The 14,512-nt window shown below is 41.2% G+C and overlaps 1 long non-coding RNA gene across 1 annotated transcript in view; it reads right to left on the bottom strand.

Moving 5' to 3' along the window:
* Positions 1 to 14,024, bottom strand: part of LOC123480838 (uncharacterized) — a 53,616-nt gene extending 39,592 nt beyond the window's left edge. The window contains exon 1 of the long non-coding RNA XR_006656961.2: positions 13,858 to 14,024. This is a non-coding gene — a long non-coding RNA (uncharacterized lncRNA). The remainder of the gene's footprint in view (positions 1 to 13,857) is intronic.
* Between the last annotated feature and the right edge of the window lie 488 nt (positions 14,025 to 14,512).

Raw genomic sequence — 14,512 nt, 5'->3', positions numbered from 1 at the left:
TTGCATCCCCCAAACTCGATATGTCATAATTTCATTTTCATTTGTCTCTTTGTATCTTTTGGTCTTCTTTTATTTCCTCTTTGACCCAGTAGTTGTTCAGTAGCATATCATTTAATCTCTACATATTTATCATTTTTTCCAGCTTCCTTATTGTAGTTAACTAACAATTTCATACCATTGTGCTCAGAAAATAAGCGTGGTATAATTTCAGTCTTCTTAAATTTATTGAGTCTAGTTCTGGGCCCCAACACATGGTCTATCCTTGAGAATGCTCCATATACACTTGAAAATAATATGTATTCTGTCATTATAAGATGGGAAGTTCTATAAATATCAATTAAATCCACTTGGTATAATGTGTCAGTTAAGGCTATTATTTATTGACTATCCTGGATGATGCACCATTGCTACAAGAGGGGTATTCAAGTTCCCTACTATAATTGTATTTTTTTTAGTTTCTCCCTTTAGCTATGTCATTAAACGGTTTTTATATTTTGGTGCTCCCTGGTTGGATGCATATGTATTGACAAATACTGTCTTTTTTTTTTTTTTTTTTTTTTTGCCCTGACTGGTGTGGATCAGTGGATTGAGCACCAGACTGCAAAGCAAAAGCTTGCCAGTTCAATTCCCAGTCAGAGCACATGCCTGGGTTGTGGGCCAGACCCCTAGTAGGGGGCACGCAAGGGGCAACCACACATTGATGTTTCTCTCCCTCTCTTTCTCTTTCCCTTCCTCTCTCTCTAAAAATAAATTAATAAAATCTTTTTAAAAATTTAAAAAATGTTATGTCTTTTTTTTGAAGATTTTATTTATTTACTTTTAGAGAGAGGGGAAATGAGGAAGAAAAAAAGGGAGAGAAACATCAGTGTGTGAGAGATACATTGATTGGTTGTCTCTCACATGCCCCCAAGTGGGGACCTGGCCCACAACACAGCCATGTGCCTTGACTGGGAATCAAACCGGTGACCTTTCAGTGCACAGGCCGGTGCTCAATCAACTGAGCCACACCAGCCAGGGCTGTTATGTCTTTTTTGATGACTTGTCCTCTTTATCATTATAAAATGTCCATCTTTTTTTCTTATTACCTTTTTGTCTTGAAATCTATTTTGTCTAATATAAATACTGCTATGCCTACTTTTCTCTGGATTCCATCAGCATGGGGTATTATCTTCCACTTTTCTTTTTAAGCCTATCTTTCTCTTTGTACCTGAGATGTGTCTCCCAAAGGCAGTATGTACAGGGGTCTTGTTTTTAATCTAACCCATTACTCTGTGCCAAAAAGAGCCATTTAAATATAATCAATGACGTGGGAAAAAGCAAACAGTTCACATTCAGGAAACTCTCAAACTTTAAATTATTTTTTCAACTAAAACTTGATCTTATATTGCCTCTTCTTGCTAAAAGAAAATATATTGCACAATTTGGGATTACTCTGTAACTCTTGTCCTCTCTCAGACACTAATTGAACTGTTCATGAGTTCAAATGGGTTAGCATACCTAGATGACCCTGCAGAGGGCTGGATATCTGGCTGAACATTTTCGTATATTCTCTTTAGCCATGGCCACCATGGGCCAGACTTAAAGATCTAGGCCTCAAGGTACTGAAGTTCATAAGTCAGGGTCTTTTCTGGTCAAGGCTCCTTTGGGGAGGAAAGACATAGTTATTAATGCTTATTTTATAAATTCAGCAACCACATATAGGAGTCTCAACAATTCCTATAGTGCCTGCATGTAGTCACATTCTGTGGGTCCCTGTAAGCTAGCTGCCTAGACAACAATGAACATACATGTCCCTGGAGTCCATAGAAAGCTCAGGGGCCAACCAGGCCATGTTCCCACGACACCCTTTCCTGTCCCCCTCTATCTGGTATGTTCTCAAAGGTTCTTACCAATGTGTTGCACAAAGTTAAAATCCCAGAAAAATCACGACTTCATAACCACTAGGATGCCCACAAAAACAAACAAACAAAAACTAGTGTTGGTGAGAGTGTAGAAAAATTGAATCCACTGTACATGGCTGATGGAAATATAAATTGATGTAGCCACGTGAAAAGCAGTTTAGTAATTCCTCAAAGTATTAAGCATAGAATTACCATACAATCCAACAATTCCACTCCTGGGTATATACCTAAGAGAACTGAAAACAGTTTCTCAAACACATACATGTACCTACATGTTCAAAGAAGCACTTTTCACAATAGCCAAAAAGTGAAAACCACATAAAACAGTGGATTAGTGGATAAGCAAACTGTATTCAAGTCATAAAGGGAATGAGGATGGCAGCCAAGTAGGTGGAAGCTGAGCCCACTTGCTTGTTCTCCAGCATGAATCTTCAGCTGATCTTCTGACAAGTGAACTGAACAACCAACAGAATCTCCACTGATAAGAAGTTTTGAAGCCAGGGGTATGTACAGAGTATGCTTTGCACCATCCGGTAAGAAATTTTATAAGTTGAGGAGGAAGTGCCCTGTGCAAGGTGCCTGCAGCAGAGGAGAGACAGACAGAATATGCAGTTTGGAAGCTCCCTCCCCTCCCAAAGTGGTGCCTTGGTCCCACATAGGGAAGCCCCCCAATTCTAATGGGGAGAGGCCTGGAAGGATATACAAAGTATGAGAGACTTAGGCTGCATATAACACAGAGAGCAGTATATCCACAGCTGCAGCGTCAACTGGGAGAGCTCCAGAGAGAAGCTCTATCTCCTAAAACTGTCGGAGGCACTGGCAGGCTGTGGACAGCCCTGACTGAGAGACTTTCTGCTTCTGGGGGAGGTGGAGCACATGGAGAGCCAGCCCATGGCTCAGGGCTGCAGTGTGGGTGGCACAGAGAGACTTTTTAAAAAGGGAAGCTGAAGCAAGGCAGGGCAGGGACTCTGTGCTCGTGTGTGCAGTGGCTCTGCCAACAAAGAAGCCAGAGGGAAAATGCAGTTCATTCCCAGTGAGTCCAGCTGTGCAGGAAGAACAGAAAGTGGCACCCCAAAGGGACTCTGGGTCCCAACTCAGTGTGGCTGGTGGAGTTCGGGTCTGAGTCTCCAGCGAGAGTGATAGGCTGACAGGAGCTGAGCGCCTGAGATTTGTTGCAGCCAAGCAGGTCCCCTCACAGGCAGGTGTGCCCAACCACCACCTGCGGGATTGCAGGATCTGCAGATCATCGAGGCCAAAGGAGACCCCCGCTCATCACATATCCACAGGGGAAAGAAGGAGGAGCTCTGAAAGGGCCATTTCTGAACTTCTGTCAGGCACCACAAGCTACACTGGTTCTTTGGGCCCTGATCCACTAAAACCAGTGGAGCAGAGAGTTTAGAGATAGCACAGCAAGGGGTATTCAGGGCACTGCCCAACCTCTGCTTTCACACAGAGCCAAGCGGGAAAGAGCTGAACCTTTTACACAGGTTGCCCCCTCAGAGGAAATGGACAGATAATTCATCAGAAAATATACATTGTTGGAAATAATCTGGGACAGACCAAGAAAAGTGGTGGGGAGGGGGAGGAAAACACTTCCACCATCTTCCCTGAAAACTGAACAGCACCTCCCAGGGTTGACCCAGGGAATCTACCCTCCCAGTCACACCAGACAGGTGGAAGTGGTGCTGGCAGTGCTCTCAGACATTAGACCAACCACCCCTGGGCCACGTGCTGATGGAAAGCTATCAGAACAGAACAAGGAAGACCAGCCAGGCCTGAAGGAGACAGCCACAGACTGCAGATTGCTTGTAGTAGCTGCAAACAGGCTGCCTAGGACTAGACTAGGATACCATCTGACATCATCACCGGTAGATCCAGAAAGAGAAGACAATGGCAAACACTAGATTCCACTGAGACGAATTCCACCTCAGTCCTATTCATTATTTGCATTACTTTTTTCCTGGCACAGCTTTTTAATAATTTTTCTTTTTCTTCAAGTTTGTTCCTATTATTCCACTATTTTTTAATTTCAGTTCTATTTCAAATCTTGTATTTTACTCCTCCCTTCTCTTAGTCCAATTCGCCTTCTTTATCCCTCTTATTTCTGTTTTAACTTTTATTTTTTTCCCTTTCTATGCCTTGTTTCTACCCTACACTCTTACTATTTCTCCTTCCCCCAGCCTCTCAAAACCATTTTTCTTGCCATTAGCCACTTCACTCTTTTCCCTTGCTTATATTATCCTTATTCTCTCTCCACCTTTATTAATCTTTGCTTGTTTGTTGTTGATATGGTGGTAGTTGTTGCATTTCTTCTATTTTATTCCTAGATGTTCACTATTTTAGTATTTCAAATCCAAATTTTACTGTTCCCCTCTCCTGCACCATTTCATGTTCCTCTTACCCTTTTTAAATTTTAAATTTTATTTTTCCCTCTCTTAGCCTGGTTTTTATTCTTTACTCATTATTTCTTCTACCTTTATCCTCTCAGAATCACTTTTCTTTCCTTTAGACATCCCATAATCTTTTTCCTTTCTTTTTTTCCTCTTTATTCTCTTTCTACCTTTATTAATCTTTGCTCATTGGTCATTGATATTGCTGTGGGGGCTATTTTTCTTCAATTTTGTTCCTATTTCTCCACTTTTTTTTAATTTTTAAAAACTTCATATTATACTCTTCCCTTTTCTTACTCCATTTTGTCCTTTTCCCTCCCTTTTTTACATTGTAAAGTTTCTTTTCTTTCTTTCTTTACCTTGTTTCTATCCCCCCTCTTGTTATTGTTCTTCCCTCTACCCCCTCAAAATCATTTTTTCCCATTAGTCATCTCATATTCATTTTCCTTTTTTTAATAGTCTGAATCTCTTTCTACCTTTATTAATAATGCTCATTTGTTGTTGGTAGTGTGGTTGTGGGGGGCGTGTATTTTTGCAGGTGTGGATTTTGCTTCCTGGGTTGTTTTGTTCTGTTCTGGCAGCACTTGTACAACAACATAAAAGACATGGTGGGTGGTGTGACTCTCAGTCAGCCATCCAGAGGAAAGAACCCACCAAAGAAAGACCCAACAAAACCCAAAATCTAATTATAACATAAGAGCCCACATAAATGTCATAAGGGTATCCCAAAAGCATCAAGCTCAGGAGATCAAGGAGACTGCACCAATGAGTCCCAGAGGTCTCCTACCACAGAAGGCCACCCCACAAAGACAGGCAGTCAAGGCAGGTCAATCTAATACACAGAAACAAAAAGAGTTGCCTAAAATGGGGAGACAAAGAAACAACCCCAAATCAAAAGGAAATGAGGAGTCCCCAAAAAGAATGCTAACTGAAATTGAGGCAATCAATCAACCATACATTTCAAAATATAGAGTTCAAAAAAGAATATAGAGTTGAACATAGAGTTCAAAAGAATGGTTATAAGAATGCTCAAGGAATTCAGTGAGAACTACATGGAACACTAGGGGAGCTACAAGGAACTTAGACGGAACTACATCAGCATGAAAAAGGACATAGAAACTATGATAAAAGCCAGGAGGAAATGAAAAATACAATGTCTGAAATGAAAAAAAACACTAGAAAGAATCAAGAGGAGGCTAGATGAAGCAGAGGATCAAATCAGTGTGTTGGAAGACAAGGTAGAAAGAAACACCCAGTCAAAACAACAAACAAAAGCCAAAAACACTAAAAAAGAATGAAAAAAGTTTAATGGAGCTGTAGAACAACATGACATGTAATAATATTTGCATCATTGGGATACCAGAAGGAGAAGAAAAGGAGCAAAGGATAGAACCTGTTTGAAAAAGTAATGACAGAAAATTTCCGCTCTCTCTGCCCATCTGTGAGTTCGACAAGGGTCTTTTCCGGCCCTCGCAGGACCTGGACTTGGACTAAAACTTGGAGCATCGGCTCTCCTGGTTCTTGGGCCTTCGAACTCAGACTGGAATTCATACCATCAACCTTTCTGCTCCTCAGGCTTTTGGACTCAGGCTGCAACTACACCATGGCGCTCTCCCAGGTCTCCAGCCGGCCAGCTGCAGACCTTGGGACTTCTTAGCCTCCACAGTCACGACTCGGTAGTCCACTGTATGAATTTGTCCATTCCACACGGATTCTGCCAGCAGGAATCCACATCAGGAAATGAAAAGCTAAGAGAAAGCTATCAGAAAGGACTTGGTGGGAAGATGGCGGCAACATAGGTGGGAGCGGAGTCCACTTCCCCTCAACGCCAGGGAAATACCTAGCTGATCTGAGGAGCAGAGCGAACAGCCAACAGTATTCCAGCATATACGAAGATCAGAGACCAAAGATAGAGGACATTGAAAGATCTGACGGTGAGACAACAAAACCTGGAGAGCTGAAAAGACTAGAGTTAGACCGTGTTACACACATAAACGTCAGCTCAAGACCAGTGAGCACAGGAGAGTAAGGAGACAGCACCACCGAATCCCACTGGCATTCTACCATAGAAGTTCATATCATAAATCCAGGGAGTCAGAACAAAGCAATTTAAGAAGCAGAGGCCAACAAGAAGAGCCTCACAAACAATGGGAAGACAAAGAAACAATTCCCAAATGAAAGGAAAGGAGGAAGTCTCAGAAAGAATAGTAACCGAAAAAGAGGCAAGTCAACTATCAGATACTGAGTTCAAAGCGATGGTCATCAGGAAGCTCACTGAGCTCTCTGAGCTCAAAGAGAACTACCAGAAACTACAAGGAAACTACAATGAACTCACTGCAAACTATATAAACATGAAAAAGGAAATAGAAAATATCAACAAGAGCCAAGAGGAAATGAAGAATACAATTTCTGAATTGAAGAACACAGTAGAAGGAAAGAAAAGCAGACTTGATGAAGCAGAGGATCGGATCAGCGAGCTGGAGGATAAAGTAGAAAAAAACACCCAGAAGGAGCAAGAAAAGGAAAAGAGGCTCAGAAAGAATGAAGAGGCAATAAGGGAAATGCAGGACAACATGAAACGTAACAATATCCGTATAATAGGAATACCAGAAGGAGAAGAAGAAGAGCAAGGGATAGAAAACCTGTTTGAAAAAGTAATGATGGAAAATTTCCCTAATCCGAGGAGAGAAAAAATCACCCAAATCCAGGAATCACAGAGAGTCCCAAGCAAGAGGAACCCAAAGAGACCCACCGCAAGACACATCATAATTAAAATGGCAAATTTCCAAGACAAAGAGAGGATCTTAAAGGCAGCAAGGGAGAAAAAGGAAGTAACATACAAGGGAGCCCCAATAAGGTTAGCAGCTGACTTCTCAATGGAAACGCTCCAAGCCAGAAGAGAATGGCAAAAAATATTCCAAGTACTGAGAACCAGAGGCCTGCAACCAAGACTACTTTACCCAGCAAGGCTCTCAATCAAGATAGAAGACCAAATAAAGAGTTTCCCAGACAAAAGAAGTCTAAAAGAATACAGCTCCACCAAACCAGCTCTGCAGGAGATGCTAAAGGGACTGCTTTAAGGAAAGGAAGGAAAAGAGAAAGACAGAGGAACACAGGTAGGAAATAATGGCAATGAATAACTACCTATCGATAATAACCTTAAACGTAAATGGATTAAATGCTCCAATCAAAAGACATAGAACAGCTGAATGGATAAGAAAACATGACCCACACATATGCTGCCTACAAGAGACCCATCTCAGGACAAAAGACTTACACAGACTGAAAGTGAAGGGCTGGAAACAAATTTTCCAAGCAAACGGACAGGAAAAAAAAGCAGGGGTAGCAATACTCATATCAGACAAAATAGACTTCCAAAGAAGGGCCATAAAGAGAGATCCAGAAGGTCACTTCATAATACTCAAAGGAAGAATCCACCAAGAAGACATAAACATTATAAATATATATGCACCCAACATAGGAGCACCCAAATACATAAAGAAAATCTTGGAGGATTTCAAGAAAGATATTGACAGCAACACAATTATAGTAGGGGATTTTAACACCCCACTATCAAAAATAGACAGGTCTTCCAAACAAAAGATCAACAAAGATATTGTGTCACTTAACAATACCCTAGAGGAAATGGACTTAACTGATATATACAGAGCTTTTCATCCCAAAGAAGCAAAATACACATTCTTTTCAAGTGTCCATGGAAATTTTTCAAAGATAGACCACATGATAGGACACAAAGCAAGCCTCAGCAAATTCAAGAAAATTGAAATCATATCAAGCATCTTCTCTGACCACAAGGGTCTGAAACTAGAAACCAACGCCAGGGGTAAAAACCCAAAACACTCAAAATCATGGAGACTGAATAGCATGCTATTAAACAATGAATGGGTCAAGAATGAGATTAGGGAAGAAATCAAAAACTTCCTGGAAACAAATGAAAACGAACTCACAACAACCCAAAACCTATGGGACACAGCAAAGGCAGTCCTGAGAGGGAAGTTCATAGCAATACAGGCCTACCTTAAGAAGTTAGAAACAGTCCAAACAAACAACCTAACCCTATGCCTACAAGAACTGGAGGAACAACAACAAAGACAGCCCAGAGCAAGCAGAAGGAAGGAAATAACCAAGATCAGAGCAGAACTAAATGACATAGAGACTAAAAGCACAATTGTAAGGATCAATGAATCCAGGAGCTGGTTCTTTGAAAAGATAAACAAAATCGACAAGCCTTTAAGTAGGCTCATCAAGAAGAAAAGAGAGAGGATCCAAATAAACAGAATTAGAAATGAAAGTGGAGAGCTTACAACTGATACCACAGAAATACAAAGGATCGTAAGAAATTACTATGAAGACCTGTATGCTAAGAAATTTGAAAACCTAGATGAAATGGACACATTTCTAGAAAAACATAATCTTCCAAAACTGAATGAAGAAGAAGCAGAAAACCTGAACAGACCAATATCAGCAAAGGAAATTGAAGCAGTCATCAAGAAACTCCCATCACACAAAAGCCCTGGACCAGATGGTTTCACAGGAGATTTCTACAAAGCATTTAAGGAAGAACTAACCCCTATCCTTCACAGACTATTCGAAAAAATCCAAACTGATGGAAGACTCCCAAACTCTTTTTATGAAGCCAACATCATCCTAATCCCAAAACCAGATAAAGACACAACGAAGAAAGAAAACTTCAGGCCAATATCGCTGATGAACATAGACGCTAAAATTCTCAACAAAATATAGGCAAACCGCATCCAGCAATACATTAAGAAGATCATCCACCATGACCAAGTGGGATTCATCCCAGGGATGCAAGGATGGTACAATATTCGCAAATCAATAAACATAATACATCACATCAACAACAGCAAAGACAAAAATCACATGATCATATCAATAGATGCGGAAAAAGCGTTCGATAAGATACAGCACCCCTTTCTGATAAAAACACTCAGCAAAGTGGGAATAAAGGGAGCAGTCCTCAACATAATTAAGGCCATATATGAGAGACCTACAGCCAACATCACACTCAATGGACAAAAACTTAGAGCTTTCCCACTAAGATCAGGAACAAGACAAGGATGCCCTCTCTCACCACTCCTATTCAACATAGTATTGGAAGTCCTAGCTACAGCAATCAGACAAGAAAAAGCAATAAAAGGCATCCAAATTGGAAAGGAGGAAATGAAACTGTCACTGTTTGCAGACGACATGATAGTGTACATGGAAAACCCTATAGTCTCCACTCAAAAACTACTCGACCTAATAAATGAATTTGGCAAAACAGCCGGATACAGAGTCAATACCCAGAAATCAAAGGCATTCCTGTACACCAGCAACAAAACTGCAGAAACAGAAATCAGGAAAAAAATCCCATTCGATATAGCAACAAGAAAAATAAAGTACCTAGGAATAAACCTAACCAAGGAGGTAAAAGACCTGTACTCAGAAAACTACACAACACTGAAGAAAGAAATTAAGGAAGATACAAACAAATGGAAGCATGTACCATGTTCATGGATTGGAAGAATTAACATCATCAAAATGGCCATACTACCCAAAGCAATTTATAGATTCAATGCAATCCCTATTAGAATACCCATGACATATTTCACAGATATAGAACAAACATTGCAGAAATTCATATGGAACCATAAACGACCTCGAATAGCAGCAGCAATTTTGAGAAAGAAGAACAAAGCAGGAGGGATCACAATACCTGATATCAAACTGTATTACAAGGCCGCTGTAATCAAAACAGCCTGGTACTGGCATAAAAACAGGCACATAGACCAATGGAACAGAATAGAGAGCCCAGAAATAAACTCAAGTCTATACGATCAATTAATATTTGACAAAGGAGGCAGGAGCATAAAATGGAGCAAAAACAGTCTCTTCAACAGATGGTGTTGGGAGATCTGGACAGCTACGTGCAAAAAAATGAAACTCGATCACCAACTTACGCCATACACGAAAATAAAGTCAAGATGGATAAAATACTTAAATATAAGCCGTAACACCATAAAAGTCCTTGAGGAAAACATTGGCAGGAAAATCTCAGACATTCCACGCAGCAACATCCTCACAGACACATCCCCTAAAGCAAGGGACATAAAGGAAAGAATAAACAAATGGGACCTCATCAAAATAAAAAGCTTCTGCATGGCTAAAGAAAACAGCACCAAATTACAAAGAGAACCAACAGTATGGGAAAACATATTTGCCAATGATACCTCAGACAAGGGCCTGATCTCCAAAATATATAAAGAACTCACACGACTCCACTCCAGGAAGACAAACAACCCAATTAAAAAATGGGCAAAGGACTTGAACAGACACTTCTCCAAGGAAGACATACAGAGGGCCCAGAGACATATGAAAACATGCTCAGCATCACTAGCCATCAGAGAGATGCAAATTAAAACCACAATGAGGTATCATCTCACACCAGTCAGAATGGCCAACATAAACAAATCCACAAACAAATGTTGGAGAGGATGTGGAGAAAAGGGAACCCTCGTGCACTGTTGGTGGGAATGCAGACTGGTGAGGCCACTGTGGAAAACAATATGGAATTTCCTCAGAAAACTAAAAATGGAACTGCCCTTTGACCCAGTAATTCCGCTGCTGGGATTATACCCTAAGAACACTGAAACACCAATCCAAAAGAATCTGTGCACCCCAATGTTCATAGCAGCACAATTTACAATAGCCAAGTACTGGAAGCAACCGAAGTGCCCATCAGCAAACGAGTGGATCCAAAAACTATGGTATATTTACACAATGGAATTCTACGCAGCAGAGAGAAAGAAGGAGCTTATACCCTTTGCAACAGCATGGATGAAACTGGAGAGCATTATGCTAAGTGAAATAAGCCAGGAAGTGAGGGACAAATACCATATGATCTCACCTTTAATGGGAACATAAGCAATAGAAGAAAAAGCAAACAAAATATAACCAGAGACATTGAAGTTAAGAACAATCTAACAATAACCAGAGGGTAGAGGGGGCAGGAGCAATGGGGGGAAGGGTTTTCAGGAACTACCGTAAAGGACACATGGACAAAATGAAGGGGGAGGGTGGAAGCAAGGGAGGGAGGTGGGTTTGGCTGGGTTGGGGGGAGTGGTGGGGTGAAAATGCAGACAAGTGTAATTGAACAACAATAAAATAATTTTTAAAAATGGTGTTGGGATATCTGGACTGGTACATGTGAAAAAATGAAACTAGACCACCAATTTACACCATACACCAAATAAACTCAAGATGGATAAAAGACTTAATTATAAGTCTTGCCACCACAGAAGTCCTAGAGTAAAACATAGGGAGTAAAATTTCAGAAATCCCACCCAGCAACATTTTTACTGATAACATCTCCTAGGGCAAGGGAAACAAGGAAAAATAAACAAATGGAAATACATCAGGTTAAAAAGCTTCTGCATGGCTAAAGAAACCATCAGCAAAATGAAAAGGGAACCGACCATGTGGGAGAACATATTTGCCAATGATACATCAGACAAGGGTTTGATCTCCAAAATACATAAAGAACTCATATGACTCAACATCAGGTAGAAAAACAATCCAATTAAAAAATGGTCAAAGGACCTGAGTAGACACTTCTCCAAGGACATACAGATCACCCACAGACATAGGAAAAGATGCTCAACATCAGTAGCCATCAGAGAGTTGCAAATTAAAACCACAGTGAGATATGACCTCACACCTATCAGAATGACCATCATTAATAAATCAACAAACAACAAGTGCTGGTGAGGATGTGGAGAAAAGGGAACCCTTATGCACTGTTCTTCAGAATGCAGACTGGTGCAGCCACTGTGGAAAATAGTATGGGATTTCCTCAGAAAATTAAAAATGGGCCTTTTGACCCAGCAATTCCACTGCTGGGAAAATACCCTAAGAAACCAGAACACCAATTCAAAAGAACTTATGCACCCCTATGTTCATAGCAGCGCTGTTTACAATAGCCAAGATTTAGAAACAGCCTGAATGCCTATCAGTAGATGAGTGGATCAAAACACTGTTCTGCATTTACACAATGAAATACTATGCAACAAAAAGAAGAAACTCCTACCTCTCGTGACAGCATGGATGGAACTGGAGAATATTATAGGTGAAGTAAGCCAGTTGGTGAAAGACAAATACCACATGACCTCACTTATGAGAGAAATCTAGTGGACAAAATAAACTAACGCGCAAACTATAACCAGAGGCATAGAAACATGGAACAGACTGACAGTGGTCAGAGGGAAGGGGAAGGGGGACAATGGTGGAAAGAAGGGGGACTAGTCAAAGAACACGTATGAATGACTCACGAACATGGACAATGGTGTGGGGACTGACTGGGAGTGGGGGTTGCTGGGCGGAGGAGGGCAAAGGGGGAAAATTTGGGACAACTGTAATACAATAACAACAACAAAAAAATTAAATAAAGAACAAAATAAAGAAACAAAATAGAAACAGAGAACATCCTGATGGATGCCAGATGAGAGGCAGGTTGGGGCTGGGTGGAAAGGAAAAGGGTCTAAGGGGTACAAACTGGGAATTATAAAACAGTCATGGGGACGTAAAGCACAGCTTGGGGATTACATTCAATAATATTGTAATAACTGCGCGTGGTGCCAGGTGTGTACCTGAAATATCAGCAGGACCACTTTGTAAAGTGGATCATTGTCTAGCCATTATTCTGTACACCTGAAACCAATACAAAGTAATGTTGCGTGCAAACTGTAATTGAAAAATAAAATTTAAAAAATAAAGGGAATGAAGTACTGATACATGCTACAATAAGAATGAATCTTGAAAATTTACCCAAAAAGAAAGAAAGCAGATATAAAAGGCCACATATACATGATTGCATTTATGTGAAATATCTAGAAGGGCTAAATCCATAAGCCAGTATGTACATTTGTAGTAGCCAGGGGCTTGGGAGAGCCGAAAGCAGGCAGACATTGCTCCGTGTGCACGGGACTTTATTTTGGGTGCAATGGAAATGTCTTGACACTAGATGGAGGTAGTGGTCGTGCAACATTGAGAATGTACTAAAAGATAATGAACTGTTTATTCTAAAATGACTGATTTTATGTTAGGTGGATTCGACCTCAGTCAATTAAAAAAAATACCAGCAATATACCCTAGTAAGTGCAATACAGACCACGATGGGGCCGGCCAAGCCCAGTGGCTATTTCCAGAGGACCTGCCCCGCCTTCAGCACCCTGCTGACTGGTCCAGGGCTGAGCCTTGGCCCTAGAAGCAGCAGATTCCCAGCTGTGCCTGTGAAGTGATTACTTCCTTATTAGCAGTAATAAAGGTTGGCTTGTTCCAGACACTGTACTTTGCACCAAGAAATGGTAAACACACTCAGTATCAATATCAAATGGCCTAGTGATAAACTAGGCCATTTTCGCAGCCTGAGATACCCTCTCTCCTCTTTTTCTGTCAAAAACCTCCTCTGTCTGTGGTGGTGCAAGCAGTGTCACCTTCTCTGGGAAGCACACCCACCACTCCAGGTGGCTCCAGATCCCACTTACCCCTGCCTGACTCAAGCTCTCAATGCCTTTGGTGTGTCTGCCCTCAGTGGAGCACGCCGCCTAGGTCCTCTTCATAAGTGACATTTGCGTTGGTTTTGTTTACACCTCGTTTTCATGGCGCATCATAGCACTGGGCACAGTGAAGGCGCAGTTCAGACTGATAGGCAGGGCCCCATGGCTCTGGGGACAGCCCTGTGACTGATTGGAATAGGGCATCTTGTGCTGGAGTTCAGGAGTGGACTGAACTTGGCTGGCCCCTGGCAAAAGTTACTGGGATTGGCAGGTGCCAGGACAACATGTCTCTTTGAGAGCCCCTTGGAACTGCAGGGAGAATGATGAATGTTTATTTTCTGGGGTGACTGTTCATTACTTTTATCTGATTATCAGAGGAACCTATGTTCTAACTAAAGGTCAACAACTTTAACTCATGAACTTAGGTGCTCCCAGATGAATGAGTTGCTGACCCTCTTCCTCTCCTCTTCCCCTTCCTGCCCTTAAATCTGGTCAGTTCACACAGCTTCATAGGGAGAAAACTATTTAATTTTTTCAGTGATTTTCAAACTATTCACCAGGGAATCCAAAAGCAGGATTTCTCACAAAAGGCATGTCATGACCTTCTTTCCATTTACAGCAAAAATCAAGTTAATTGATAGGA

The sequence above is a fragment of the Desmodus rotundus genome, chromosome 1 (assembly GCF_022682495.2).
Source record: "Desmodus rotundus isolate HL8 chromosome 1, HLdesRot8A.1, whole genome shotgun sequence".
NCBI classification, from domain to species: domain Eukaryota; kingdom Metazoa; phylum Chordata; class Mammalia; order Chiroptera; family Phyllostomidae; genus Desmodus; species Desmodus rotundus.
The sequence above is the reverse complement of the archived record's forward strand: the minus strand, read 5'-3'. Positions and strand labels throughout refer to the sequence as shown.